Genomic DNA, 14462 nt, shown 5'->3' with positions numbered 1-14462 from the left:
AACAACTACAGCTCTCACCTACCGCACCTTCTAGTAGTAGCGCTGCCTACATCGAGCTGAGCTCTAAACGCGCAGCGAGAGGATTATCGTGCCATCTGCTGGTGATACCTCGAATTAGATCTACTTCACAAAAGTAACATGAGCTCAGTCGGACAAGTAGCAAGCAATTAGAAAAACCTAATTTGTTCTCGAGCCAACGGAGATCATTTCTGTTAATTTTAACGTGTCTGAAACAAGTGTTCCACCTCAGGTATTAAAGCAAATTGTATAGAGTTTTATTGTAGTGTTGTGGACTTTTCCCAATTACTTGTGGCTGGTGCTACGACTAGATTAAGTCTAGTTTTGCGAATAGATGCCTTTCCTACCGCAGACGATATGTGGGGGGGGGGGAAGTATTTTCTATTGCGTGCTTCTGTGGAGATTTGGAGTGTGTTATTGTCTGTGCAAGTGGATAATTGTATTAAGACTAGCAAACACGCTATATCTGAACCAATGGACGGGGCAAAAATTCCCGCCCTAGTCGAGAATCAAACCCAGAGATTTACAAATATACACCTCAATAATAGAACATTCCAGATGTAGGAGTAGAGCGAATTCCTCAGAAATAATTGTCCAAATTCTTCACGAAACTGAATGGCATTATTGTAATTTTGTTTCCGAAGTATTTTTGTTAAATTTATAAATATATAATACTATTATGATTATTTCATTATTATTACAGTATATTATTATTATTATTATTATTATTATTATTATTATTATTATTATTATTATTATTATTATCAGCGATTTTAGCCACCTAAGGACCACGGAAAATAACCCTCTGAACGCTGTGCATTCATGTTGACTGTTCTTTTCTTGACTTCCTATAGTTCGTCATCCTTCCATTTTGCTATTTCCTCCTCTCTTGTGCACCAATTTTATTACTATTCCTCTTCTTCTTCGACTGAAAATACTTGAAATTTTGTCTCAGCCTTCTGAAAGTTGTTCTGTCTTGTATTATAATCTTCTGTTACTCCAATCTCTGCCATATCTTTTTTCTACTCCTTGGATCCACTCGTTGCTATTTTTGCTCTTATAAACATGGCTGAACACTTGTTTTGACAATCTGCTCTTCTCCATCATTACGTGACCGATTTATTCTCCTCTTTCTTATCGTGTCTGACATATTTTCATTATCTTCCTCCTTGTATGAACCTGTATTCCTCCTATTCATAGCCTCTCCTTCCTACGTTTTTAATGGTTCCCGAAAATCCCTCAATATTTTCCTTTCCTTTTTCTCTTTCTCTTCTTTTTCTTCTTGTTCAGGATTCGAATGGGCCTACTTTGTACCACGATTGCTCAACTGTTGGGCTTTGATCTTTGCCCATTATTGTCGCATTTTCTGAAGGTGTAACTGCTTTCATTCACCAGTCAAAGGGGTACCTTTCTTCCGGGGGTTTTCCTGCAATCCATGGAATTCCTTCAGAGTACGTCGTAGAGACCGTCTGTCTTGAACATCTGATATCCCCAGTTCTTTAACGTCCTTCTCAGTTTCTGTCATCCAAGTCTTACGGATCTCCTTGTTCTGCCAGAAGATAAACAGGCTAAGCTGAGTAATAAGAACATAGTTCAGTTTCTGCAGGAGTATACGAAGAACTACGTGCCTGAGCTTCATAAAGTAATGTTAGGTCAACTAAAGGAGAAAGCTGATGGAAAATATATTTGGGTCTCACTAGACGAAACAACGGACCTGGATCAAAGATATGCGGGTAACTTCGTGTTTGGAATATTTTAGGAGAGGAAGAAGAGAGAGACAAATCGTATTTACTAAATATATTGGTTTTCTGAAGTGAATCACTCAATAGTTGCTGAATTTTCCAATGATGCACTTTCTTGTTTGTGGCCTTCAGGCATTCTTTACGATCATGTTCTGGTGTCCTGCACTGAGGCTCCATCTTACATGTGTAAGTCCATGGGAGGTTTTCGGATATTATATCCCAAGATGATACACGTCATATGTGTAGCACACGGACTTGAAGGAGTCTGGGCTTCCTTTCGTGTAGCAAACGCGTTAAGTGTTTCTGAAGGCTCCAAGTCGCAACAAATTATTTTTGGATGAAGTTGATGATGTGCCGCTCCCGCCTTCACCTGTTAATGGGGAACGTGGTTTGGCAACTGTTGTTTATTATGCCGATTACTTTGGGGTAGTAAAAAAGGTGGTTGAAGATCTTGTTTCTGTAGAAAAAGCTGATATTAAAGAAGGTCAAGAAGTCTTGATCAAATATGGTGTTCGTGAGTAACTTATATTTATTCGTTTCAATTTGCATCGCATACCTTCAGCCATCAAGAAATTGCAAGAAAAAGGAATGTCTCTTCACATTAGTACTGGAATTGTTGAAGAAATCGAACGATCCTTAATGAACCTAAATAATAATTTTTCCCAGAAATATTGCTGAGTGTTGTGCTAAAAAAAACTCCGATATCTACAAACTGAAAAGCATTTCTGATTTTATCCGGGGCAGAGGCAAATTTGACAGTGCATCGTTACTAGAAGTCTCAGATTTCGTCAAATTGGAGTATTCTCCAATCGTGGCATGTGATGTGGAGAGAGTGTTTTCGGAGTACAGAGTCATTTTAAGCGAAAATGGACGCAAGTTTGTGTTTCAAAACCTATTACATCATGCAGTGATTAAGTGTAAGCAAAACGTTTTCATTTCATTGAAAAACTGGAGAATTTTATTGTGGTACGTTATTGAATTCGTTTTTAATTTGGCGATTTCTTGTAATAAAAACTGCTAATTGATATCGCATATATGTTGGATTAAACGCATATATTGACACGACACTTTTTGTGCATATTTTTATGCATACTTTGGCATTTTAAGAGAATAATTATCCAAAGCATGGTAATAAATATGGTCTTTCATTTATTTACTTATTTATTTACTTATTTACAATTTATTTGCAAACATTTTTACAAGATTTCAATATAGACCTAACGTTTGCAGTTGTTTATGTCTGCAAACTCCCCAAGTTCCGTATTTATCTGCCAGTGAAGTTGTTAGATACATGCCACATGTACTTATTGTTGTAATCCTTCATATTTACATGCAATCTTTTATATTAAATATTCGACAAATACGGTAGTATTATAATATTTAACATGTGGAAATTTATTCTGTGTAGTTAGTTTTCCATGTTTAAATAGGTGCATGCATACTGAACGTTTTTATTATGGATTGTTACGCCTCTCGTTGTTATAACTGGTATACTAGAATAGATACAGTATGTAGTAACAACGTAGAGATAAAAAAGAGAACCACATGCACTGTATTCTAGTGACTTCTACTGTAGTGATTCTAACTCGCAGACCTATCTCGCCTCTTACAGTGATCACTAGAGTCCGGATTATTTGGTGCTGATAGGTTAGAATGCAAACTTACTTCAGCCAGTAACAATTATACCCTACACTGTACAACGGTTATGCTATGAGATTTGCATAGATATTAGGGGTACACCCTAGAGAACTCCTTGAATTTATGCTACTTTTCCTACACTTTGGTACAAAGGGTTGCATGACACTTCGTACAAACCAAATTACTTTACAATCTAACCTATTACCACCTACAAATCCGAGGTATAGTGATCACACTACCTCAAGGTTCCGGAGATACGCCTTAATGAACAACATCAACAAGATACGTTCAACCCGGACACGTCCAACATAATTCGTCCTCAGAGACCTGGATAGATCACGTGCTTCATAATCACACTAGAATTCCTAATGGGAGAAATACAGTAAGTGAAAACACGTAATTTCAGTCTTATTTATATTCAGGGCGACTTATCGGAACAAGGGTAAGGAAAATGACTGTCTCTGTGAACACCAAATTACGGTCCATCGTGTTAGAATAATAGTGCCGAGCTCGATAGCTGCAGTCGCTTAAGTGCGGCTAGTATCCAGTATTCGGAAGATAGTCGGTTCGAACCCCACTGTCGACAGCCCTGAAGATGGTTTTCAGTGGTTTCCCATTTTCACACCAGGCAAATGCTGGGGTTGTAGCTTAATTAAGGCCACGGCCGCTTCCTTCCCACTTCTAGCCCTTCCCTGTTCCATCGTCGCCATAAGACATATCTGTGTCGGTGCGACGTAAAGCAACTAGCTAAAATATAATAATAATAATAATAATAATAATAATAATAATAATAATAATAATAATAATAATAATAATAATAATGTTTACAATTTACTTTATCTCGCACCGACACAGGTATGTCTTATGGCGACGATATGATAGAAAAGGGCTAGGAGTTAGAAGGAAGGGGCCGTGGTCTTAATTAAGGAATTGTGGGGAAAGTGGTGTTCGAACCCACTATCCTCCAAATTATTTAATTAAGGTATTGTACCCACAGTGTGGTTGGGATCCCCAACTTCCGAATAGTTTAATTGCCTGGTGTGGAAAATGGAAAGCATAGTAAACCACCTTATGGGCTGCCGACAGTGGGGTTCGAACCCATTGTCTCCCGAATGCCAGCTCAAACTGAGCGACAATAACCCCACGTCCACTTGCTCGATAATAATAAGTAGTTGGGCAAGGCCGATTCTAAATCACTTGCGTCAGCATTTTTTGTGCTGATTCAACACCCGACGTCATTGACTCCTAGTAGCGGGGGTATGGGTGTCTGACCAGATGTCATAGACCCCTAGTTGAGTAGTAGGGCAATGGGGATTCACGGATTTTGCGTACGAGAGCAAGCCTAACATCACAGTCGCCATCCTGGAGGGGCCACACCTCACGGGGCAAATTTTTACGGCCACATGCCCTTCCCGAAGCCATGTTCGAGGGCCCTAATCTTGCAGGGCCTAGTATTATGGCAAGATGCCCTTCATGTCGCCATCTTGGAAGGGAGTAACCTCACTGGCCAAGTTTAACGGTCAGATGCCCTTCCCGTCACGGTCTTGGAGGTTCCTAAATAAACAGTCGCATTGGGCCCAGTGTTACGGTCAGATGCCCTTCCGTCTTCCAGGCACATGACGGGTAATACATAACTTAAGGCCACGGCTGCTTCCCCGGTCGTGATTGTTCATGTGAGATATTTCTTGCTGCGTACAGTCCCGCTCCTATGTGGTACATTCCTGGCTACATTTATACTGCACAGGGAGCGGGCTTATCAGCGTGGTAGGCAGTAGCCTGTCAGTTTCGTCAGAACGGCGGTTTGTGTGCGTCATTTCGTAATTCAATGATTATTTTCTTTTTAAAATGCCTTAAAATGATGCCGATATATCAAACTTTGATCAATGCGAGTATATATAACAGCATATGAAAGATACTCCCTCCCCTCATTCATCAAGCGGAGCTCTCTCGCTTACATCAAGTTCAGCTTTTCTCAAGGTAAGTAGGTGTATACGAAAGAATATATATATTCATATTAAAAGCAAAATGAAATATAACATTTTATGATATTTTCTTTTTCTCAATATCATTATTATCAACATCATCATAATCAACAACAGTGTATTTATCTGCCGACCAGTCTCAACTGCAAACCTTGTGACTTGATTTCTGCATTTATCTGAATAGTAAGATAATGATAAATTTTGTATTAATGTTATTAATATTTTATTATGTTTTTGTTTTATTTTAGGTAAAAAGAAGACAGACATACATGAAGTCACAACGCTGTACGAGAACGCCAACAACAACATTATTAGTGAATCTGCCGTCCAATCTCATCTTTTTCAAATCTTGTGACATGATTTGATAGTTCTGTGTCCTCAACACATGAGTCGGTGACACACATTTTAATTATCTTTTTAAGGTATGTATTAATCTTTTTCTAAAAAAGACATATTGTTATTTCAATACGTTAATTATAGTAAATATTATTTTAGAATGGATACAATTAACAATCTCGGTCGATTCTCAGGAAACCGACAAGAAGACTTTCCGAGCTTCCTGTTAATCAACAGTTTAGTGTTATTTCAATTCAAAGAATATCTACAAGATTTGTTGAGAGAATTTTATGAATATGTGAAGATTTTAAAGTCTTCTTACCAAATAGATTCAATAAACTTTCCAATTCCGAACTTGAAAATGTAAACCAAATAACAATTTCAATGACATATCATGGTTTAAATAATAATACATGTATTATTAGTTTTATCGATATGGAATTGATTAATATAACACGTAAACTACATAACACACATATCTTGATTTGATTATGACTTAATTGCAATATTACATATCTTAAAATTTTATGAACTAACAGAAAGACTTTTTTATGACATGTCTTCTAATTACGAAACTATTAATACATGTTTTCCATTACGTATAACAAGTGGTATTATGAAAAATTCAATGAATATTTTAGATCCAAATTCGTTTTTAATATCGTGCTATGATGTGTTTAATGATAAAGTATCTTCTTTGCTATCTCCACATTCTGCACTTAAGCTAAATGCAGCATTAGCATGTTCATTTATTCTTTTTAAAGGTAATGATGAAATTCATGAAACTTTTTGAATAACATCGAAAATGACAAAACTCTTATGTTCTGATAACATTTCAGAATAGTTTCGTGAATACATTGTAGATGAATTGCTTACTAAATTTCAACATTTTGAAGAGGGTGTGAGCAGTAAAGCACTAAAAAGCATTTCTCATCTTCAGCTTAATGTCTGTAAGTTTGGGCAATTAATTTCAGGAAGACAATACATCCCACTTCCAAAAGCCATTGCAGATAAAAAAGCCGTTATCAATATACGGAATAGTGATGACTATTTTTAGGCGTGTTGCAATGGCATTGAAACCATTAGCACGTAATGCTTTAGCACAGGATAGAGGTGCGTGGAGAGCTACATCAAACCTGTCTGTGGGCTGATGACTCAAGTAACGACAATAATAAGAAGAAAAATAAGCTTCCGCCGATCTTCTCACACCCTTGTGTGGTTGCGGGTGTGAATTCTCTCACACTGGTGCACGTGGCCTAATTTTACGACCGGATGCCCTTTCTGACGCAACCGTACGTTGAGGTATGTATTCACAATTCTTTGTTTGGTTGCTAGTGACGTAACAATAATTATGTTACTGGTTTCAGCCGGCCCCGTGGTGTACGGGGTAGCGCGCCTGTCTCTAACCCGGAGACCTCGGGTTCAATTCCCGGACAGGTCAGGGATTTTTACCTGACTTGAGGGCTGGTTCGATGTCCACTCAGCCTACGTGATTAGAATTGAGGAGCTATCTGACGGTGAGATATCGGCCCCGGTCTAGGAAGCCAAGAATAACGGCCAAGAGAGTGTGCGTGCTGACCACACTACACCTCGTAATCTGCAGTCCTTCAGGCTGAGCAGCGGTCGCTTGGTAGGCAAGGCCTGTGAAGGGCTGTAGTACCATGGGTGGAGGGGTGTATAAGTTTCAAGCCCCACTAACAATTTTTGTTTTCAGAGACGCCGAGGTGCAGGAATTTTATCCCGCAGGAGTTCTTCTTTGAGCAGATTCTAATACCACCGGACTGAGTCACAATGGAACCTGCAAACTTGAATTCAGAAAGACAACGATCCACCACCTGCGTTAGTCACCCCTACATTTGATACCGTGATATGTTTTGTTTACATGGAAAGTTGTGTATTAAGACAATCACTTAGCCCCCCTGTCAGAGCAATCAACGGGACGTTACTTAAATCTCTGACCTGGCTTGCAATCAAACGCGGGACCTTCTGTACTGAAGACCGCTATCCTTACCATTCAGGCAAGGATTAGGACAAGAATAAGATGCATTATAAAGTGTTATTAATAAGAAGCAGAGGAATAAGGAATGAAACATTACAAAATAGTTGTCCTTAATTTCGGATCCTTCTAAAATTGCAGCTATTGAAAAACAAGAACGTAAAATCCTTAGGAAAATTTGAGGCCCCACACAAAGAAATGGATTTTGGATCAAAAGTCGAACTGCCGATCTCTGAAGTAACACAAACAGTTTCGTCATACTGTACTGTACGGAGGAGACGTTTGAATATTTTTGAACACATGATTAGGATGAAAAATAATAGGCACACAGCGAGGTTATTCAGTGCAATACGTTCTCAAAACAGGAGAAAATAAGAGAGGACATGACTGAATTGAACATCAGGGAAGACATCAGAAATAAACACACAGGACTGGTAGAAAATGGTCAGAAGGACGGAAGAGGCAACACAGTGAGTTCATGAAGAGATTTCGGAAGAATAGGAAGGCGAAAGTCATCAAGGCTCCCTAGGCCATCAGGGAAACGGGATGGCCTAGGGAGCGGTGATAAGGGAACAGGGAACTGGAAATCAAGTATGAATGACATAAAATTGTTAGTGTTGAACTGTAGAAGTATTGTAAGGAAAGGAATAGAATTAAGTAATTTAATAGATATATATTTACCAGATATTGTAATAGGAGTTGAATCATGGCTGAGAAATGATATAATGGATGCAGAAATTTTCTCACGGCACTGGAGTGTGTATCGTAGAGATAGGTTAGGAAGGGTGGGAGGGGGAGTGTTCATTCTGGTGAAAGAAGAATTTGTAAGCTACGAAAAAGTTAAAGATGAGACACATGAAATTCTAGGTGTAAGGCTCATTTCTAAAGATAATAGGCAACTTGATATATTTGGAGTGTACAGATCGGGCAAGGGTAGCACTGACGCGGATTCGGAATTATTTGATAGGATAGTCAGCTATGTGGGAAACGACATGGAAAGAAATGTGATTGTAGCGGGAGATCTGAATTTGCCAGATGTCAATTGGGAAGGAAATGCGAACGACAGGAAGCATGACCAACAAATTGCAAATAAGTTAATATGGGAAGGACAGCTGATTCAGAAAGTGATGGAACCAACCAGAGGGAAAAATATCCTGGATGTGGTGCTGATAAAACCAGATGAGCTCTATAGAAAAACTGAAGTAATAGATGGTATTAGTGATCATGAAGCTGTTTTTGTGGTAGTTAAAAATAAATGTGATAGAAAGGAAGGTCTTAAAAGTAGGACTGTTAGGCAGTACCATATGGCTGATAAAGCAAGCATGAGGCAGTTTCTAAAAAGTAGCTATGGTCGGTGGAAAACGGTAAATAAAAATGTAAACTGACTCTGGGATGGGTTTAAAGAAATTGTTGAGGAATGCGAAAACAGGTTTGTACCATTAAGGGTGCTAAGGAATGGTAAAGACCCACCTTATTATAATTGAGAAATAAAGAGACTAAGAAGGAGGTGCAGACTGGAAAGAAATAGAGTTAGAAACGGCTGTGGAAGTAAGGAGAAATTGAAGGAACTTACTAGAAAATTGAATCTAGCAAAGAAGGCAGCTAAGGATAGCATGATGGCAAACATAATTGGCAGTCATACGAATTTTAGTGAAAAATGGAAGGGTATGTATAGGTATTTTAAGTCAGAAACAGGTTCCAAGAAGGACATTCCAGGAATAATTAATGAACAAGGGGAGTGTGTATGTGATGATTTTCAAAAGGCAGAAGTATTCAGTCAGCAGTATGTAAAGATTGTTGGTTACAAGGATGATGTCGAGATAGAGGAGGAGACTAAGGCCAAAGAAGTAATAAAATTTACGTATGATAACAATGACATTTACAATAAGATACAAAAGTTGAAAACTAGAAAAGCGGCTGGAATTGATCAGATTTCTGGGGATATACTAAAGACAATGGGTTGGGATATAGTGTCATATCCGAAGTACTTATTTGATTATTGTTTGGACGGAGGAGCTATACCAGATGAATGGAGAGTTGCTATAGTAGCCCCAGTGTATAAAGGAAATGGTGATAGACATAAAGCTGAAAATTTCAGGCCAGTAAGTTTGACATGCATTGTATGTAAGCTTTGGGAAGGCATTCTTTCTGATTATATTAGACATGTTTGTGAAATTTATAACTGGCTCGATAGAAGGCAATTCGGTTTTAGGAAGGGTTATTCCACTGAAGTTCAACTTGTAGGATTCCAGCTAGATATAGCAGATATCTTGGATTCTGGAGGTCAAATGGTCTGTATCGCGATTGACCTGTCTAAAGCATTTGATAGGGTGGATCATGGGAGACTACTGGCAAAAATGAGTGCAATTGGACTAGACAAAAGAGTGACTGAATGGGTTGCTATATTTCTAGAAAATAGATCTCAGAGAATTAGAGTAGACAAAGCTTTATCTGACCCTGTAATAATTAAGAGGGGAATTCCTCAAGGCAGTATTATTGGACCTTTATGTTTTCTTATATATATAAATTATATGAGTAAAGGAGTGTAATCGGAGGTAAGGCTTTTTGCGGATGATGTTATTCTGTATAGAGTGATAAATAAGTTACAAGATTTTGAGCAACTGCAACGTGACCTCGAAAATGTTGTGAGATGGACAGCAGGCAATGGTATGTTGATAAACGTCTTTAAAAGTCAGGTTGTGAGTTTCACAAATAGGAAAAGTCCTCTCAGTTTTAATTACTGCGTTGATGGGGTGAAAGTTCCTTTTGGGGATCATTGTAAGTATCTAGGTGTTAATATAAGGAAAGATCTTCATTGGGGTAATCACATAAATGAGATTCTAAATAAAGGGTACCGATCTCTGCACATGGTTATGAGGGTGTTTAGGGGTTGTAGTAAGGATGTAAAGGAGAGGGCATATAAGTCTCTGGTAAGACCCCAACTAGAGTATGGTTCCAGTGTATGGGACCCTCACCAGGATTACCTGATTCAAGAACTGGACAAACTCCAAAGAAAAGCAGCTCGATTTGTTCTGGACGATTTCCGACAAAAGAGTAGCGTTACAAAAATGTTGCAATGTTTGGGTTGGGAAGAATTGAGAGAAAGAAGAAGAGCTGCTCGACTAAGTGGTATGTTCCGAGCTGTCAGCGGAGAGATGGCGTGGAATGACATTAGTAGACGAATAAGTTTGAATGGCGTTTATACAAGTAGGAAAGATCACAATATGAAGATAAAGTTGGAATTCAAGAGGACAAACTGGGGCAAATATTCATTTATAGGAAGGGGAGTTAGGGATTGGAATAACTTACCAAGGGAGATGTTCAATAAATTTCCAATTTCTTTGAAATCATTTAGGAAAAGGCTAGGAAAGCAACAGATAGGGAATCTGCCACCTGGGCGGCTGCCCTAAATGCAGATCAGTATTGATTAATTGAAGGCAATGAACAAGTTCCAACGCGCTCTATGAATGGGCATAACAGAAACAAGAATAATGATCAAAATAATAATAATATTAAGTTCGATTTTGGCCACTATTGACCACGGAGTAACAACTACGGTAACCTCGATCACCTTTTCCCTCCATTGGCTTTCATCTTCTGCCAATACAGCTTCATTCCTTGGCTTATCTCCTTCTTTCTTTGCTCTGAATAAATACTTTTCAACATATTTCCACATCTCTTCGAAAGCCTTTGAAGTCTGAAACTAACTGTCCGAAATAATCCTTGCTTTGAATGTCTGCCTGACTAATGCGCATTCTCTCCATTTCATTATGTATATACATAAACCAAAAAAGCAAAGCAAACCAATGTCATCTCCGTACAGGTCATGAAGGCCCTGGAAGTGGTGGAAGGTAAAGGCTTCCACTATTCGTAACCTCGGCACTTGATGGGAAAGAGTGGTTAGCTCTACGTCCGACCGCCTTTGCCCCCAGGAATTAACCTGGTACTCATTTCTGGTGTAGGATGAGTGAACCTCAGGGCCATATGCACCTCCGGAAGTGGAAATCTCATTTATTAAATTTTACGAATTCCTGATGGGGATTAGAACCTATCTACATAAATCAGCTGGTAATAACTTTTCCCTTCGAAATATGTAAGGAGTTTCCGAGTCAAACCTTGTCGATTCATACGTAGTAGATGATCATAAAACTGTCATAATAATAATAATAATAATAATAATAATAATAATAATAATAATAGTAATGCTTTCGCTGGCGATTTTTTTCACTTTCTGTCATAGTCTCATCCTTGGTTTTGACAATGTGTAAAAGTGAGTAAGGTATGAGCAATACTATTATAGCCATTTCTCATGTATCCCGTCCCTGCCCTGAATGGTGTGAAAATGTTGCTTATAATTCGGTTGGTGCATGCATTTCAGTAGGCTTGGCAGAATTATATCTAATAGCGGCTTCTAGCTCAGTGAGGAAAGCAATGGGAAAATACATAACTCCTCATTTCCCTAGTATGCCCCTTCAGTGATGTTGATGTTGGAGCCAGCCCGCGGGCTGAGGACTGAAAATAATTAGTATTATAATAAGTGAGGAAAGAAAATGACAATGACAACAGGCACTATGGCTCAGTGACAGTGTGCTTAGTTATGGTTAATGAGATACTGGATTGGACTGAAGACACATTTGTAGGGCATTTAATACCGGAAGTCAGTTTTTATGATTCCTTTTATCCTACAAAATACTTCACGTCGTACTTACACAGATAGATCTTATGGCGTATATGGGACAGGGAAAGGCTTGGAGTGGGAAAGAAGCGGTCGTGAAAATGGGTGTAAAAATGGGAAACCACGGGTAACCATCTCTCGGGCTTACGACAGTAGGTATCGAACTAACTATCTCCCGAATACTCGATACTGGCCGCAATTAAGCGACTGCAGCTTCAAGTTCGGTGTATATGACTCCTACGTTACCAGAAGATGAAGTTTCTATACATTTGTGCGTTAATTATACGTTCCTTTAATGCTCAAACATTCTGCACCGAATACAGCAGATGCAGTTCATCCTAGGAATGGCTGTTCACCGGTTTCAATAGCCACATTAGTTTTATCAAAACTAATCCCTTAATACCACACAGAATATTAGAAGATAAATTCATGGTTTTCTAATCTTCTTTTTCTCAGCCGCGTAACTCATGCGTGAGTATCGGGATCCCATGGTGATGTGCTATCACTCGCTGACGTGTTTCTGTGGGTTTTCTGATGGCTGTATAAGCCAATTTTGGAGCCGCAGATTCTGCCAAATTGTTGACATATGTCTGGTCGTCTGGGGGCTGGCTGTGTAGTGTGCCATTCCACTATTCCAGCAATCAAGCTCAATCGAATTAAGAAGAACGCGATTACTAGAAATGAAGTTAGACACAATGAATAAATTATATAAAATGTCTAGGAAATGAATATGATTGCGGTTGCAGTGACCAAGGCAAAATAGGTTTTCGAACTGTTAAGACAAACACCGTTTATAAAACACAAATGAAAGGCTAACTCAAGGGAGCAGACGTGTTCCGATCAAGAAGATCTATAAATAGCATAACATTCCTAAAACGGGAGAAGGAATTAAGAATGGAAAGCTATTTTTAGCGTATAAATGAGCATACAAGAGAAGAAGATATAAAATATTAATCAAATACGCGTGAAATAATAAAATACGCAACTTATAAATTGATTCGCAGCGGCATATGAAAAGTGCAACGACAAGGCCATGGCTGCAAGAGAGAATATTCAATAAATCGCAGTATAAACAATTAACAACTAGTAAAGCGGATCTGTACGAGAACAAACTGACATATTTGCAGACATATTGGAGATCTAATAGCAAATGATATTATACAAAGCAATATTAAGCGGAATCAAGAAGATAAATCATGTTAGAAGGCTTTGAAAATATGATTGTGTTACTGGTGATTTCATCATTGTATTTTGTATTTTCAATCGAGTTTCTGAAGGAAACCATGGCTTGCTAGAAGATTTGAAGTCGACTATCTGGATGATCCCGAGCTGGACCGACATGGCAGAGATGAGCCCTGGTTCCTGATGACATTACGATGACCGGCCAAGCAGAATGATCAGAATCCAGAGCTGCAGAGGATGACCAAATGATAGATATCATTAAGGAAATCGACGGAAAAAGATAGGTTTCTGTAGTAAATATATATAAATCGCTAAATACTAACAAGGCCAGCACGTTTGTAGTTGAAGCCTATATTAATAGACATGTGTTTAGAGTCTTCTGAATGACTTATATTTTATTAGATTCTCGCGAGATGATTTATGCTAATGATATAAGAGAATAGGCAGTCTTCATAAAAAATAAGACAAAACCCAACTAGGGAATGTAATAAAGTGATAATAATGTTCTAATGAAAGTAAGGAATCTCAATTAGCCATGTTATACCGTACCATATGGGAAGTGTTTATAAAAGGGATAATTTTAGGATCTTCGATACGCAATGCCAAATGATATTATGATATGTAGACGTACCGTAATAAATTAGGATACGTGTTAGATATGGACATAATGGCAGGCTGGAAACATGTTAATGTTATTTGAGGAGATATTGATCTGATACTACGAATATTTTGAAATAAGGTTATTTTAGCGTCAGATGAGATATATAGGTGAAATGTATGAAAGAATATGAAGAGAGCTAAGGTAAAATGAGTTATGATGAAATATGAGATATAAAAAAATTATTTTAAGAGTAAGGAAAGGAATGTTTTCGCACAGTAGGATCATATATGTT

Source organism: Anabrus simplex, chromosome 3 (assembly GCF_040414725.1).
Source record: "Anabrus simplex isolate iqAnaSimp1 chromosome 3, ASM4041472v1, whole genome shotgun sequence".
NCBI lineage: Eukaryota > Metazoa > Arthropoda > Insecta > Orthoptera > Tettigoniidae > Anabrus > Anabrus simplex.
Note: the sequence above shows the minus strand (reverse complement) of the source record.